The sequence below is a fragment of the Lathyrus oleraceus genome, chromosome 2 (genome assembly GCF_024323335.1).
Source record: "Lathyrus oleraceus cultivar Zhongwan6 chromosome 2, CAAS_Psat_ZW6_1.0, whole genome shotgun sequence".
Classification (NCBI taxonomy): Eukaryota; Viridiplantae; Streptophyta; class Magnoliopsida; order Fabales; family Fabaceae; genus Lathyrus; species Lathyrus oleraceus.
The window spans coordinates 327,131-345,576 of NC_066580.1; the positions used below are offsets into that span (position 1 = coordinate 327,131).

Genomic DNA, 18,446 nt, shown 5'->3' on the forward strand with positions numbered 1-18,446 from the left:
GGTCAAGAAGAGAGTGGAAACTTTGTTGTTGCCCTATGATAGGATGAAGCCATTGCAAGAGCAACCACCTTTGATCCTTGCTGAGAGTGTACCTGCTGAGCAGTACAAGCAAGTCCTGATGGAGAATCGCCGGTTGAAAGAGAAGGAACAAGATACCCAGATGGAGTTGTACAAAGCCAAAGCTGATAAGTTGAACCTGGCTCATCAACTCAAAGGCATGCAGGGTGAAGATGTTGCTAGACTGAAGAGCAAGAAGAGGTCTTATGAGGAGATGGAGAACTTGTTGAATGCAGAACACCGGGAGTGCTTGAGGTTGCAGAGAGCTGAAGCCAGTTACCAGAAAAAGATAAGAGACCTGGAAAAACAGCTTAGAGACAAAGACATCTAGTTGAAGAAGGAAGTAGACTTGAGACGTACATGAGAAAGCCAGCTTGGAGGAGAAGTTGTGGAGCTCAGAAGACAACTAAAGGAGAAGCTCACTCCCTTGCCAGAATGTTCAGAGGGTGACCTGTTGACAGACCAGTGTCAATACCTGAAGACTCTCATCCCTGGAGGACAGTTGTCTTAGCTTGTATCTCCGTTGTTTATGTTGAGAATCACCTTCAGGCTTGTTGGATGGGATTCATTGTTGTACTCTGATCATGTGAATCTTTGTCTGAATATTGTTGTATGATCCTTGTTGCTCATATCTATAGATGAGATTGTTGATGTTTCACCTTGTGCTCATTATCTTGTGTAGCTTGCTTTGTTGCGTATTGCAGGTTGCCATTTCTTGAAAGATGAATCAGGCTCTTTGAATGCCTGAGAAATGAACATATCATGTGCATCATACGCATCATAAGCATCATACACATATCATTTTGCATTACAGGTGTTCTTGTTCGTGACTTCTCACTCTGGTTCCTGTCCTAGGCAGGATTGCTGATCGACGTCCGCACCGCTACGCAACCAGATTAAATCAATAGAGGAACATGGACCAGGTTCAAGAAGAATTGGCTGAGATGAGGGCTAACATGGCCCAATTCATGACAATGATGTAAGGGGTCATTCACGGGCAAGAGGAGCTGCGTGCCTTAGCCCAGAGACAGGAAGCCGTGATTCCGCCATCCACCCGTGCCTCACCAGTGGGTGTACCCGTTCATGATAATGCTGCTGCTGCTGCTCTCGTCAATGACTACGCCGTGGGGGATGAATTGAGGGGTATTAGAATCAACGGACAACCTCTTACTGGAGAGACTGTCAATGCCAGAGCTACCCGGGCTCCCGTTCGCCATCCTGCTCCGCTGGTTGACAGGCAGGAAGACATGTTCACACTGCTCAGTGAAGACGACGATGTTGTGAGAGTGGAAGAAAGGGACCGGAAAGTTGACGCCCTTGCTGAGAAGATCAGAGCCATGGAGTGTCAGAACTCTTTGGGTTTCGATAACGAATATGGGCCTGGTGGAAGGATTGAGAATTCCCTACAAGTTCAAGGCGCCCTCATTTGATAAATACAACGGTACTTCTTGTCCTCGCACCCATGTGCAGGCATACTACAGGAAGATCTCTGCTTACACAGATGACGAGAAAATGTGGATGTATTTTTTCCAGGATAGCTTGTCTGGGGCTTCCTTGGATTGGTACATGAAGCTGAAAAGGGAGTCTATCCGAAGTTGGAGGGATTTGGGTGAAGCCTTTCTGAGGCAGTACAAACATAATATGGACATGGCGCCTAGCCGGACTCAGTTGCAGAGTCTATGTCAGAAATCAGGGGAGAGCTTCAAAGAGTACGCCCAGAGATGGCGTGAGTTGGCTGCAAGAGTACAACCCCCTATGCTAGAGAGGGAATTGACCGATATGTTTATCGGTACATTACAAGGTGTATTCATGGACCGGATGGGAAGTTGCCCATTCGGTAGTTTTTCTGACGTGGTGATTTATGGGGAGAGGACTGAGAGCCTAATCAAGGCCGGAAAGATTCAAGATGTTGGCTCTTCATCTTCAAAGAAGCCGTTTGCCGGGGCACCTCGCAGGAGAGAGGGTGAAACCAATGCTGTGCAACACCGAAGGAATATGAACAGAGGGCAATATCGACAGGTTGTTGCTGTAACTATTCCAGCACCTCAACCACGTCAACAGCAACAACAGAGAGTTCAACAACCACAACAACAACAACAACAACAACAACGTCCGTATCAGCCAAGACAGAGGATGCCGGATCGTCGTTTCGACCCGTTGCCAATGACATACGCCGAATTGCTGCCCGAATTGCTCAAATTAGGGTTTGTTGAGTTGCGTACTATGGCTCCGTTGACAAAGATACCACCTGGGTATGATGCCAACGTGCGTTGTGATTTCCACTCTGGTGCACCGGGGCACCATATTGAGAACTACCGGGCTTTTCATCATAAGGTCCAGGACTTAATTGACGCCAAAACTATCAATTTCTCTCCTGTGCCTAATGTTGTAAACAACCCTATGCCTTAGCATGGTGCGCATAGAGTGAACAATGTTGAAGGTGGAGAAGCCGAAGACTTGGTGGTCAGTGTTGAGGATGTTCAGACCTCGCTGTTTATTGTGAAAGACCGTTTGTTGAATGGGGGAGTGTTCCCGGGCTGTGACCAGGGCTGTGCAGAATGTGCTAATTCAGAGAACGGTTGTGACCAGTTGAGGGCTGGTATCTAGAATCTGATTGATGAGGGCTGTCTGCAGTTTAGTCGGGCTGTGAAAGATCGTGGGGTGGTGTCAACCGTCACCATTTATTTCAAACCGTCCGAGGGACGTGGCCAGAGAACTGTCAGTGCACCTACAACTATTGGTACTCCTGTTACTATTTCTGCTACAGTAACCGTCAGTACCCTAACTACTATTGTTGCTTCGGGTAGAAGGGCTGTTGAGAATAGTAGGACTGTGCCGTGGAAGTATGACAATGCTTACCGCAACAATAGAAGGTCAGAAAGTCAGATCAGTCCCGTTAATCAGTCTTCTGTGACAATTGGTGTGCCTAGTAGAGCCCTTGTGGCTGTGGGTCCGTTTGTGGACAATGTTGGAGGACCAGGAGGGTTTACCAGAAGCGGTCGTCTGTTTGCTCTGCAACCTTTGAGAGACAACAACGCTGAGGCTCTCGCCAAAGCAAAAGGTAAACAGGCGGTTGTTGATGAAGAACCTGCTCAGAAGGAGGCGCCTGAGGGTACGTTTGAGAAAGACGTGGAGGAGTTCATGAAGATAATCAAGAAGAGTGACTACAAGATTGTAGATCAGCTGAATCAAACTCCGTCCAAGATTTCCATACTCCCATTGCTTCTGTGCTCAGAGGCACACCGTAATGCCTTGTTGAAGATGCTGAATCTAGCTTACGTGCCTCAGGAGATCTCTGTCAATCAGTTGGAGGGGGTTATTGCTAATGTGAGCACCAGACATGGTTTGGGGTTTACAGATTTGGATTTAACGCCTGAAGGTCGCAACATAACAAGGCCCTGCATATCACTATGGAGTGTAGGGGTGCAGTGTTGTCTCATGTGCTGGTGGATACTGGCTCCTCGTTGAACGTGTTGCCTAAGAAGGTGTTGACCAAGCTTGATGTTGAAGGGGTTGTCCTTACTCCGAGCGATCTGATTGTTCGTGCATTTGACGGATCAAAACGGTCTGTTTTTGGTGAAGTCAAGTTGCCGGTGAAAATTGGCCCGGAGGTGTTTGATATTATCTTCTATGTGATGGACATCCAACCAGCATATAGTTGTTTATTGGGGCGTCCTTGGATACACGCAGCTGGGGCAGTTTCGTCAACTCTCCACCAAAAGCTGAAGTACGTCTGGAACGGTCAGATTGTGACTGTGTGCGGTGAAGAAGACATTCTGGTGAGTCATGTAACACCCTTCTAAAATACCCCAAATATTTAATTAAAACAACAATTATATATATCAGAGTAGATATGTAATTAAGGATGTCACATAATCACTTCACACCATTCACCAAAATAACTGTCATGCTCTTTTATTAATTCAAAACATAAGCATTTGCATAATACGCAGCGGATAGAAATCTCATCAATCATTGTAAAACATGTAACACATTACATGTAAAATGGTTCAACAACCAACAATAAGACAATTAAAAACATCCCATCCCGATGTTACATCTATCAGAGCATGACCCACTAAGGAACTACACTAGACTCCAAGCACTAGCTCCTACTCAATCATTGCTCGTTACCTGAAACATAGTTGTAAGGGTGAGTTCCTCAATCAATATAATAAGCATTATAAAATATCATGTAATGCTAAGTAATAACACAATTAATCACCCTAATCATATCACACATTCGGTAACGGCACATCAACTCAAATGGCATACTCAATATCAACACAATTCATACTCATACCCAATGCCAACACAAACACACGTATAATATTGGAATACATCCATTCATATTATACGTCATACATACATTATGCAATGAGACTCCATGCATGCGGTACCGACTATTCGTGAACATATAGTTCAACCTCACCGATCAAATCCAGATACGGCTACCAAGCTCACTAGTCCCACTCATTTGAGACCTAGTGACTCACTCACTAATTCCTCACCATGGGAATTAGCTACCACCCCAAGGGCTATGATATGTGTAACACCCTTCTAAAATACCCCAAAAATTAATTAAAATAATAAACATATAATCAGAGTAATAGTGCACCAAGGGTGTCACACAAACATTCCACACCGTTTAAACAATATAACAATCATGCTCTTTTATTTAATTTAAATATAAAGTATTTGCACAATTACGCAGCGGATAGAGATCAACTCAATCATGCAAAACATGTAACATCACATGTAATTTAGTTCAACCACAACAACAATAATAATCAAAGTGTTCCCGCCCGATGTTACATCTATCAGAGCATGACCCACTAGGGAGACTACACTAGACTCCAAGCATTTGCTTCTACTCAACTCATTTCTCGTTACCTGAAAAATAGTTGTAAGGGTGAGTTCCTCAATCAATATAATAAGTATTATAAAACAACATGTAATGCCAAGTAATTAACACATCAATCACCCTAATTGCAATACACATTCAGTAATAGCTCATTGGCTTAAACATCATACTCAACATCAATATACAATACCAGTATAATCTCAAATCATACTTAACAACAACACAACACACGTATAATATTGGAACACATCCATTCATATTATACGCCATACATATTTTTTTATGCAATGAGACTCTACACATGCGGTACCGACTATTCTCGAACATATAGTTCAAGCTCACCGATCCCTCCAGATACGGCTACTAAGCTCACTAGTCCCACTCATTTGAGACCTAGTGACTCACTCACTAATTCCTCACCATGGGAATTAGCTACAGCCCCGAAGGCTAGACTATGCACACTAATCATCTAGTATGCAAACATCAACAACAAACCCACAATGGTTCACTCACTAATTCCTCACTATGGGAATTAGCTACAGCCCCGAAGGCTATGCCATGCATGCTAATCATCTAGCAATGCAACATCAACAATAATTCAAGAATAAACATATGCTCACACTCTGAGCCATACAACAGCCCATTCACACATACATGCATAATATATACATTCACAGCATCATGTACATCATTATACATCATCAATCTTTCATCACATAAGCATGTCAGATTATGCCAAACAACAACCACAATATTAGTACATTTCAATATTGCATATACTGCTCAAAACAGCGGGAATTTATCCCTATTACACCATAGGCAACATAGGCCAACCCTCAATTAGGTACACCACATTTAAAAACAATAATTTTTCACTCTGCAACAGTGTTAACCGGTTAACGCCCTGGGTTAACCGGTTAACGCAGGCAAAACTCACTTTCTGGCAAAACGCAACAGCGTTAACCGGTTAACGCCCTGGGTTAACCGGTTAACGCAGGCAAAACCTCAATATTTTCACATTTCAATACAGTGTTAACCGGTTAACACCCTGGGTTAACCGGTTAACGCAGACCAAACAACAATTCCTGCGCTAACACACGGCAGAATGCAGAATTCCGCCGTTGGAGGACTTCCGGACCTCCGATTCCGATTCCGTAAAAAGCTATACGATCGGGAAATCATTACTCACACAAATACCGATTTAATTTCAACTTTCAGCACAGTTCATCCAACAACATTTCAACATTTACAAATCCCAATTAGGGTCAAATTAACGGCTTATCACTACCCATGACATATTATCCCAAAATACCCATTAATCGACGATAAACCCCCCTTACCTTAACAATCTGGCGAATCTTTGAGCTTCAAGCCTTTCCGTTCTTCAACCTTTGCTCTTCAGCTCCTTTCTCCCCTTCTCTGCCCTTTTCCCTTTTCACGATTTTCTCTGTTTTTCACGTGAAATGTTTTTACTCCCAATGGGACTTTTTCCTTAATTCCAACTTATATATATTTTCCAAATAATAATAATTCAAAAAAATAATAATAATAATAATAAAATTTCCAATTATTTAATTAAATTAATAATTAAATTATTAACTCAATTCAAATAATTATTTTATTATTATCGGGGTGTTACAACTCTCCCCCACTAAAAGAGTTTTCGTCCTCGAAAACATACCTCAAGCGAACAACTCTGGATAAGACTCCTTCATCTTACTCTCCAGTTCCCAAGTCACGTTGCCACCTGCTGGTCCTCCCCAAGCTACCTTCACCAAGGCAATCTCTTTACCCCGCAACTGCTTCAACTCTCGATCCTCGATCCTCATAGGTGATGTTTCAACAGTCAGGTTATCTCTCACCTGTACATCATCTGTTTGGACTACATGCGACGGATCATGAATGTACCTCCTCAACTGAGACACATGAAAAACTTCATGCAAATTCGCAAGCGACGGCGGTAAGGCGATACGATAGGCTACTTCTCCTATCCTCTCCAAAATCTGATAAGGACCAATAAATCGAGGTGTCAACTTCTTCGACTTCAAAGCTCGACCAACACCAGTTATCGGAGTGACGCGAAGAAACACATGCTCTCCCTCTTGGAACTCAAGTGACTTCCTCCTCTTATCGTGATAACTCTTCTGACGACTCTGAGCAATTTTCATCTTCTCCTGAATCATCTTAATCTTTTCCGTAGTTTGTTGAACAATCTCCGGTCCAACCACAACACTCTCACCGGACTCATACCAACATAAAGGTGTCCGACATCTCCTACCATACAAAGCTTCAAACGGTGCCATACCAATGCTCGAATGAAAACTATTGTTGTAGGTGAACTCAATCAAAGGCAAATAACAATCCCAAGCACCTCCTTTTTCTAAAACACAAGCTCTCAAAAGATCCTCCAGTGACTGAATCGTCCTCTCAGTCTGACCATCAGTCTGCGGGTGATATGCAGAACTCAATCTCAGTTTAGTTCCCAAAGCCTTCTACAAACCTTCCCAGAACTTCGATGTAAATCTAGGATCTCTGTCCGAAACAATACTAGACGGAATACCATGCAAACTTACAATCTTCTCAATATACAACTCGGCTAATCTCTCTAACGGATAATCCATTCTGATCGGAATGAAATGAGCCGATTTTGTCAACCTGTCAACAATCACCCAAATAGCTTCAAAATTCCTACTTGTCCTCGGTAAACCCGAAACAAAATCCATACTGATACTATCCCACTTCCACTCTGGAATAGCCAACGGTTGCATTAGTCCAGACGGCTTCTGATGCTCAATCTTTGACTTCTGACAAGTCAAACAAGAATAAACAAAACTCGCAATTTCTCTTTTCATTCCCGGCCACCAAAATAACTTCTTCAAATCATGATACATCTTCGTAGCTCCAGGATGAATACTTAAGCCACTACGATGTCCCTCCTCAAGAATACTCTTCTTAAGCTCAATAACATTCGGAATACACACCCGACTACCAAATTTCAAAACACCATTCTCATCAACTCTGAATTCACCACCTCGACCTTGATTCACTAAAGTCAACTTATCAACCAAATGCATATCGGATTTCTGACCCTCTCTGATCTCCTCCAGAATACCACTCGTTAACTTCAACATTCCCAATTTAACACTGTTGTGAGTACTCTCACACACCAAACTCAAGTCTCTAAACTGCTCAATTAAATCCAATTCCTTAACCATTAACATAGACATATGTAATGATTTCCGACTCAATGCATCAGCCACTACATTTGCTTTACCCGGATGGTAATTCAACCCAAAATCATAATCCTTCAGAAACTCTAACCATCTCCTCTGTCTCATATTCAGCTCTTTCTGATCAAACAAATACTTTAAACTCTTATGGTCACTGAAAACCTCAAATCTTGATCCATACAAGTAATGCCTCCACAACTTCAAAACAAACACTACAGCTGCCAACTCTAAATCGTGCGTCGGATAGTTCCTTTCATGAACCCTCAGCTGTCTCGAAGCATAAGCTATAACCTGCTTATTCTGCATCAACACACCACCCAAACCCATCAATGAAGCATCACAGTAAACTTCAAATGGTTCCGACGAACTCGGTAACGTCAAAATAGGAGCAGTAGTCAACCTTCTCTTTAACTCTTGGAAACCTTCTTCACATTTTGAGTCCCAAACAAACGCTTGCCCCTTTCTAGTCAACATCGTCAACGGTAACGCCAACTTAGAAAATCCCTCAATGAACTTCCTATAATAACCAGCCAAACCAAGGAAACTTCGAATCTCAGCAACAGACTTCGGAGCTTCCCACTTAGATACCGCTTCTATCTTAGAAGGATCAACAACAACACCACCTCTTGAAATCACATGACCAAGAAAACTAACTTCTTCTAACCAAAATTCACACTTGGATAGTTTAGCAAATAACTTCTTTTCTCGCAGAACTTCTAAAACCACTCTCAAATGCTCAGCATGCTCTTCTTCAGATTTCGAATACACCAAAATGTCATCAATAAACACCACAACAAACTTGTCTAGGTACGGATGGAAAATCCTATTCATATACTCCATGAATACTCCAGGCGCATTAGTCACACCAAAAGGCATTACAGAATACTCATAATGTCCATACCTTGTTCTGAAAGCAGTCTTCTGAATATCCTCAGTTTTCACACGTATCTGATGATATCCCGATCTCAAATCTATCTTGCTGAACACACTCGCACCAACCAACTGATCCATCAGATCATCAATCCTCGGCAAAGGATACCGATTCTTGATCGTCACTTTATTCAGTTGCCTGTAGTCCACACACAACCTCATAGTACCTTCTTTCTTCTTAACCAATAACACTGGTGCACCCCACGGTGACACACTCGGACGAATAAATTTCTTATCCAACAGATCTTCCAACTGACTCTTCAATTCAGCTAACTCAACAGCAGACATACGGTACGGAGCCATCGATATCGGTCTAGTACCAGGTACCAATTCAATCGAGAACTCAACTTCACGCTCTGGCGGTAACTCATTCACTTCTTCCGGAAACACATCAGGAAAGTCACACACCACTGCTAGCTCACGAATCACCAGTTTATCTTTAGCCCCTAAAGTTGCCAACAGCATAAACAACTCTGCCCCATCTGCCACTTCCTCATTCACCTGCCTGGCTGATAGAAACAGACTCTGCCCTTCCTCAATCTCAGGGAATATCACCGTCTTATCAAAACAGTTGATATAAACTCGGTTAAACACCAACCAGTTCATACCCAAGATAACGTCCATCTGAACTAATGGAAGACACACAAGGTCTATTCCAAAATCTCTACCAAAAATATTCAAAGGACAACTCAAACAAACCGAAGTAGTAGTCACTGAACCCTTTGCAGGAGTATCAATCACCATACTTCCACGCATCTCAGATATCTCTAACTTAAGCTTCACAGCACAATCCACAGATATAAAAGAATGAGTAGCACCTGTGTCAATAATAGCTATAAGGGGAAAGCCATTAATATAACACGTACCTCTGATCAAACGATCATCTGCAGAAGTCTCAGAACCTGATAGAGCAAAAACCTTGCCTCCCGACGGGTTCTCTCTCTTCGGCTTAGGACACTGTGGACTGATATGACCCAACTCTCCACAGTTGAAACAAATTACAGTCTTCAATCGGCACTCTGCAGCCAAGTGACCACCTTTCCCACACTTGAAACACTTCATCTCAGCACTGGTACACTCATGAACACGATGTCCAGCCCGACCACATCTATAACACTTAGCAGGAGCACTAGAGTCTCCCCCACTAGGCCTCTTCATGCCACTCTGCTTCTGAAAACCTTTGCCAGCTGCATACGGTTTTCCACGATCCATCTGATTCTTACCCTTCCTATCAACCCTCTGCTGATAGCTCTCTGCTCTAGCCTTGGAATCCTGTTCAAAAATTCTGCAACAGTCAACCAAGTCAGAAAACACCCTGATCCTCTGATATCCAATAGCTTGTTTGATCTCAGGACGCAACCCGTTCTCAAACTTCACACATTTCGAAAATTCTCCAGCAGCCTCATTATAGGGAGTATAGTACTTTGACAGCTCGGTGAACTTCGCAGCATACTCAGTAACCGACCTGTTACCCTGCTTCAATTCCAAAAACTCTATCTCTTTCTTTCCTCTGACATCTTCTGGAAAATACTTTCTCAGGAACCTTTCCCTGAACACAGCCCAAGTGATCTCAGTATTCCCAGCAGATTCCAACTCAGTGTGGGTAGCAACCCACCAATCATCAGCTTCCTCTGACAGCATATGTGTACCGAACCTGACCTTCTGGTTATCAGCACACTCAGTTACTCTGAAGATCCTCTCGATCTCCTTCAACCACTTCTGAGCACCATCTGGATCGTATGCTCCCTTGAACATTGGAGGATTGTTCTTTTGGAACTCACTCAGTTGACGAGCAGCTCCCATTCCCACAACATTCGGATTTCCTCCAAGTACTCCAGCTAGCATACCCAGAGCCTCAGCAATCGCAGCATCATCTCTACCTCTTCCAGCCATCTCTATTCTGAAAACCCAACAAGCCAAAACAATAAGTACTGATAGGGTTACACAACACCTATCCCGTACAGGGGAACAGAATAATTACGACTCGACTCGACCGACTATGCTCTGATACCACTAATGTAACACCCTTCTAAAATACCCCAAAAATTAATTAAAATAATAAACATATAATCAGAGTAATAGTGCACCAAGGGTGTCACACAAACATTCCACACCGTTTAAACAATATAACAATCATGCTCTTTTATTTAATTTAAATATAAAGTATTTGCACAATTACGCAGCGGATAGAGATCAACTCAATCATGCAAAACATGTAACATCACATGTAATTTAGTTCAACCACAACAACAATAATAATCAAAGTGTTCCCGCCCGATGTTACATCTATCAGAGCATGACCCACTAGGGAGACTACACTAGACTCCAAGCATTTGCTTCTACTCAACTCATTTCTCGTTACCTGAAAAATAGTTGTAAGGGTGAGTTCCTCAATCAATATAATAAGTATTATAAAACAACATGTAATGCCAAGTAATTAACACATCAATCACCCTAATTGCAATACACATTCAGTAATAGCTCATTGGCTTAAACATCATACTCAACATCAATATACAATACCAGTATAATCTCAAATCATACTTAACAACAACACAACACACGTATAATATTGGAACACATCCATTCATATTATACGCCATACATATTTTTTTATGCAATGAGACTCTACACATGCGGTACCGACTATTCTCGAACATATAGTTCAAGCTCACCGATCCCTCCAGATACGGCTACTAAGCTCACTAGTCCCACTCATTTGAGACCTAGTGACTCACTCACTAATTCCTCACCATGGGAATTAGCTACAGCCCCGAAGGCTAGACTATGCACACTAATCATCTAGTATGCAAACATCAACAACAAACCCACAATGGTTCACTCACTAATTCCTCACTATGGGAATTAGCTACAGCCCCGAAGGCTATGCCATGCATGCTAATCATCTAGCAATGCAACATCAACAATAATTCAAGAATAAACATATGCTCACACTCTGAGCCATACAACAGTCCATTCACACATACATGCATAATATATACATTCACAGCATCATGTACATCATTATACATCATCAATCTTTCATCACATAAGCATGTCAGATTATGCCAAACAACAACCACAATATTAGTACATTTCAATATTGCATATACTGCTCAAAACAACGGGAATTTATCCCTATTACACCATAGGCAACATAGGCCAACCCTCAATTAGGTACACCACATTTAAAAACAATAATTTTTCACTCTGCAACAGTGTTAACCGGTTAACGCCCTGGGTTAACCGGTTAACGCAGGCAAAACTCACTTTCTGGCAAAACGCAACAGCGTTAACCGGTTAACGCCCTGGGTTAACCGGTTAACGCAGGCAAAAACTCAATATTTTCACATTTCAATACAGTGTTAACCGGTTAACACCCTGGGTTAACCGGTTAACGCAGACCAAACAACAATTCCTGCGCTAACACACGGCAGAATGCAGAATTCCGCCGTTGGAGGACTTCCGGACCTCCGATTCCGATTCCGTAAAAAGCTATACGATCGGGAAATCATTACTCACACAAATACCGATTTAATTTCAACTTTCAGCACAGTTCATCCAACAACATTTCAACATTTACAAATCCCAATTAGGGTCAAATTAACGGCTTATCACTACCCATGACATATTATCCCAAAATACCCATTAATCGACGATAAACCCCCCTTACCTTAACAATCCGGCGAATCTTTGAGCTTCAAGCCTTTCCGTTCTTCAACCTTTGCTCTTCAGCTCCTTTCTCCCCTTCTCTGCCCTTTTCCCTTTTCACGATTTTCTCTGTTTTTCACGTGAAATGTTTTTACTCCCAATGGGACTTTTTCCTTAATTCCAACTTATATATATTTTTCAAATAATAATAATTCCAAAAAAAAAAATAATAATAATAAAATTTCCAATTATTTAATTAAATTAATAATTAAATTATTAACTCAATTCAAATAATTATTTTATTATTATCGGGGTGTTACAATATGCACGCTAATCACCTAGCATGCAAACATCAACAACAATCCACAATACTAACTCACTAATTCCTCACCATGGGAATTAGCTACCACCATAAAGGCCACAATATGCAAGCTAAATCACTTAGTCATGCAAACATCAACAATCATCCACAATGGACATATGCTCACACTCTAAGCCATAAACAGTCCACTCATAATTTCATACATGATAGATACATTCACAACATTATACATATCATCATATCACATAATCAATCACAGCATTAGCACACTCTACTAATACCTATACTACTCAAAACAACGGGAAATGATCCCTACTCTATCATACATCAGCTAAATTACATTACTCAGCTGAACAACCAAAAACTGCACAACAACAGCACAGAAAAATCACAATCCTGCCCATACGCGTATTGCCTAGTCCCATACGCGTATGGCCCAATTCTCAGCCAATCCCATACGCGTACCACCTATCTCATACGCGTATGCTACGCGTACCACTTCCCCATACGCGTACCAACAGAGACCAAACCACGTTCAAAACATCATCTTCCTCATCCATACGCGTATTGCCTAGTGCCATACGCGTACCAGACCATCTCATACGCGTATTGCCTAGTGCCATACGCGTATGACCAGAAACCAGATTTCCAGATCTGCTATGGTCTTCTCTGCTACGAGATCTACCAATTCCAACCTCCTACAATCCAATTTTTCACAGTAATCGTTCATATCATCTAACACGAATCATACCCTATTCAATTTCACCAATTCTAACATTTTTACATCTAATTCCTATGAATTCCTCTCAATCATAATCTAATTTCGTTCATCCAAAAGTTCACAATTTCATCATACATCATTCAAATCAGGGACAAATCAATAGTCTATCACTACCCATTACATGTTATCCCATAATACCCATTAATCGACGATAAACCCCCCTTACCTGAGTAAATCCGGCAAATCCTGCAGCTTCAAGCTTTTCCTCTCTCCAACCCTTGTTCTCTGGTTCTCTTTGCCCTTTTTCCACTTTTCTGCCCCTTTTTCCTTTTCACGTGAAAAATAAACCTTTTTACTGAAGGGGACCTTTTCTAAATTCCAACTTTTATTCCAATAAAATAATAACCCAATAATAATAATTCCAATAATAATATTCCAATTATTTAATTAAATTAATAAATATATTATTAACTTAAATTAAATAATTATCTTATTTTATCTTACATAATAATCCCACTTCCACTCTGGAATAGCCAACGGTTGCATTAGCCCTGACGGCTTCTGATGCTCAATCTTTGACTTCTGACAAGTCAAACAAGAATAAACAAAACTCGCAATTTCTCTTTTCATTCCCGACCACCAAAATAACTTTCTCAAATCATGATACATCTTCGTAGCCCCAGGATGAATACTCAGGCCACTACGATGTCCTTCCTCAAGAATACTCTTCTTGAACTCGGTAACATCCGGAATACACACCCGATTACCAAATTTCAAAACACCATTCTCATCAACTCTGAATTCACCACCTTGACCTTGATTCACTAGAGTCAACTTATCAACCAAAAGCACATCGGATTTCTGACCCTCTCTAATATCATCCAGAATACCACTCGTTAACTTCAACATTCCCAATTTAACACTATTGTGAGTATTCTCACACACCAAACTCAAGTCTCTAAACTGCTCAATTAAATCCAATTCCTTAACCATTAACATAGACATATGCAATGATTTCCGACTCAATGCATCAGCCACTAAGTTTGCTTTACCCGGATGGTAATTCAAACCAAAGTCATAATCCTTCAGAAACTCTAACCATCTCCTCTGTCTCATGTTCAGCTCTTTCTGATCAAACAAATACTTTAAACTTTTATGGTCACTGAAAACCTCAAATCTTGACCCGTACAAGTAATTCCTCCACAACTTCAGAACAAATACCACAGCTGCCAACTCTAAATCGTGTGTCGGATAGTTCCTCTCATGCACCCTCAGTTGTCTCGAAGCATAAGCTATAACCTGCTTGTTCTGCATCAACACACCACCCAAACCCAACAATGAAGCATCACAGTAAACCTCAAATGATTCCGACGAACTCGGTAATATCAGAATAGGAGCAGTAGTTAACCTTCTCTTTAACTTTTGGAAACCTTCTTCACATTTTGAGTCCCAAACAAACGCTTTCCCCTTTCTAGTCAACATCGTCAACGGTAACGCCAACTTAGAAAATCCCTCAATGAACTTCCTATAATAACCTGCAAGTCCAAGAAAACTCCTTATCTCAGAAACTGACTTCGGAGCTTCCCACTTAGATACCGCTTCTATCTTAGAAGGATCAACAGCAACACCACCTCTTGAAATCACATGACTGATCACACTAAAATTCACCGTATTTCTGACTCCGATTTCGCATGCATTCTTAGCTTTTATTGTTGTTTTGCTTTGTTATTTCTTTGTTTTCTTATGTTTTCAGGTTTTTATAATAATCGGAGCTTGAATCGGGAAAAGGAGCGAAAAAGGAGTGAAAACGGGCGAAAACCTAGAAATTCAGCGTTTTGCACTTACGGCACCCACCGTGGCGGGCGCCATGGGGTTAGCCATGACGTGGCCACATCTCAAGACCACTCCTCAACCGTCAAGACCCACGATCCCCACTCCATCATCCCCTGTAGGGACCATGGCGGGCGCCATAGGCCTGTGGCGGGCGCCACAAGGCCAAAATCAGTAACCTCCACTTTTTAGTGGAGGGGCGTCCCTGTCATTTCATGCTTTCAGTTTTTACTATAAATAGGACCTTAGATTTTCGTTTTTCTTCATCCAGAATTAGAATTCTCTAGGCATATATCAGTTATAAAGCAGTTGCCATTCCACATCGGGGTGCCTCTGCAATCGAGTGATCGAGTCTGCAATCTGTCTGTGGTTCGAGTTTTTGGAGCACTCTGGAGGAAGTTAATCCTGCCGCCATTTTAATTCAAGTTCGTATTTTACTTTTATTTATTTCCTGCACTCGCACATTTACGTTGTTTATTTCCTGCACTCGCACATTTACGTTGTTTATTTCCTGCACTCGCACATTTACGTTGTTTATTTCCTGCACTCGCACATTTACGTTGTTTATTTCCTGCACTCGCACTTTACTTTGTTTATTATCCGCACTCGCTTTAAATTACTTTTATGAAAAACTATAAAAAGAATATTTACTTTATCATGTCTAACTAATTCTATAAAGGTTAGAATGTAAGGATCGTAATTAAACCAGTAATCAGTATAATTGTTCGTGGAAACACCTAAGGGCTATTTTATCTTTCAATTCAAGTAATTGTTTTTAACTATTTCAAAAACAGCCAAAAGCGCTTTGTCTAGTTTATTAGGAGATTTTAGATTAAAAAGAAAAGAGATTTTCAAACGATTTTCGGACGCGTTAGGAAGTTTAAACTCTGGTTCGTAAGAACCTCTTTTTGCTAAGAAGTCCAGGTTAAAATACTTTTCAACTTAGTTAAGATACTATATTTCTTAAAAATAGGTTTACTACTCTAACGCAGTACGCACCTTTTTATCCGTGACAATAGGAGGGGTTGATTAGAGAGTACAACTCGGTTCTGAATACGCGAAAGCGACAGTTCCTGTTAAATTAGTTCTTTTCAAAGGAGAAAACATTGCCCATAAGTAGTTCCACTAACAAGTACTGGATTATCATTGATTGCGTGAATTACATTCGAGCCTGTCTTTATTTATTATTTAAAATTATAATTTTATTTACCATTGCACCCTTATTAAAACCCTTAAAAATAGTTGCCTTAGATACACACCATAACAACAGGTTTGATAGATTGACACTTGGTCTCTGTGGATTCGATAATCTTTTATATTACTTTGACGTGATTCGTACACTTGCGAAAAACACGCATCAAGTTTTTGGCGCCGTTGCCGGGGACCAATTTCGTCAAATTTCATTACCCTGTAGTTATACCGTTTAGACTAAGGTTGTTACCCACCGGTCAATGCGAAAGACTCGCAGTGCCGGAAGTTTAGTAGACCCTCTAGCTGAACCTGAACGTTACGCTCGCGCACGTTTATTTTTCCATAGGAATAGGATAGCTATGGCCGAAGAACAAAACCGAAGACCTCTTAAGGACTTCGCCCAACCATCAAACGAGGAACCTAGTTCCAGTATAGTAAACCCCGTTATCCCAGCCAATAATTTTGAACTTAAACCATCCCTGCTGCAATTAGTGCAACAGAGACAATTCTCAGGTCTCGCTACTGATAACCCAAACCAACATTTAAAAAACTTTCTTCAGTTAGCAGACACCTTTAAAACCAATGGAGCTTCTCCTGAGGCGATACGCTTAAGATTATTTCCCTTTTCCCTCAGAGATAAAGCTCTATCATGGTTAGATTCCCTTCCACCCAATTCAATAACAACTTGGGATGACCTTAGGAAAGTTTTTCTTGCTAGATATTTTCCCCCAAGTAAGACCGCTCTTCTTCGAAACCTTATAACTAGATTTACCCAACTCCAAGGAGAGTCGTTGTTCGAAGCCTGGGAGAGATATAAAGAACTATTAAGAGCATGCCCACACCATGGCTTAGAGAATTGGCTAATCATCCAAACCTTCTATAATGGACTTCATTATAACACTAAGATGACCATCGACGCTGCCGCTGGTGGCGCACTGATGAATAAACCTTACCCTGAAGCTAGTGCCCTTATCGAGGATATGGCCCAAAACCATCAATCATGGGGAGTAGAACGAGCGACAGTGGAAAAGAAGGAAGCCCAAGGAGGAATACATGAGCTAAGCTCTATAGACATGATGCAGGCTAAAATGGACGCGTTGGCCCTTAGAGTCGAACATATGTGTACAACTCCGAATACTGTAGCCGCAGTTTCGCCGAATTGTGAGATATGTGGAACGCAAGGACACCAATCCGCCGAATGCAATCTGTTAAATGAAACCAACACTGAGCAAGTGAACTATACCCAAGGGAACCCATTTTCTAACACATATAACCCTGGATGGAGGAATCACCCAAACTTCTCCTACAAAAATAATAACCCTATTCAAAATACCGCACCTCCGAGACAACAAGGTTACCAAGCCCCTAGAACAAATCAACCTATGCAACCTGTACCGCCAAACCCGAGCTTTGAAGAAATTGTAAAAGATTTCATCGTTGCTCAAAAACAGAAAAACAAAGAGTTCATGAACCAAAGCGTCCATGTTAACGAACTAATTACCCAGTTAGGAACCAAGGTTGATCAAATCATTACTCATAATAAGATGCTTGAAACCCAGATCTCTCAGGTAGCGTTAAACCAAGCCCCACAGACTACCCCTGGAGGACAGTTCCCTGGACAACCTCAACAAAACCCGAAAGGGCAAGCTA

The 18,446-nt window shown here is 41.4% G+C and overlaps 1 non-coding gene across 1 annotated transcript; it reads right to left on the reverse strand.

Moving 5' to 3' along the window:
* Positions 1–17,539: 17,539 nt before the first annotated feature.
* LOC127124689 (small nucleolar RNA R71) lies at positions 17,540–17,646 on the reverse strand. The gene has a single exon (XR_007804149.1). It is a non-coding gene; the product is annotated as a small nucleolar RNA R71 (small nucleolar RNA).
* Between the last annotated feature and the right edge of the window lie 800 nt (positions 17,647–18,446).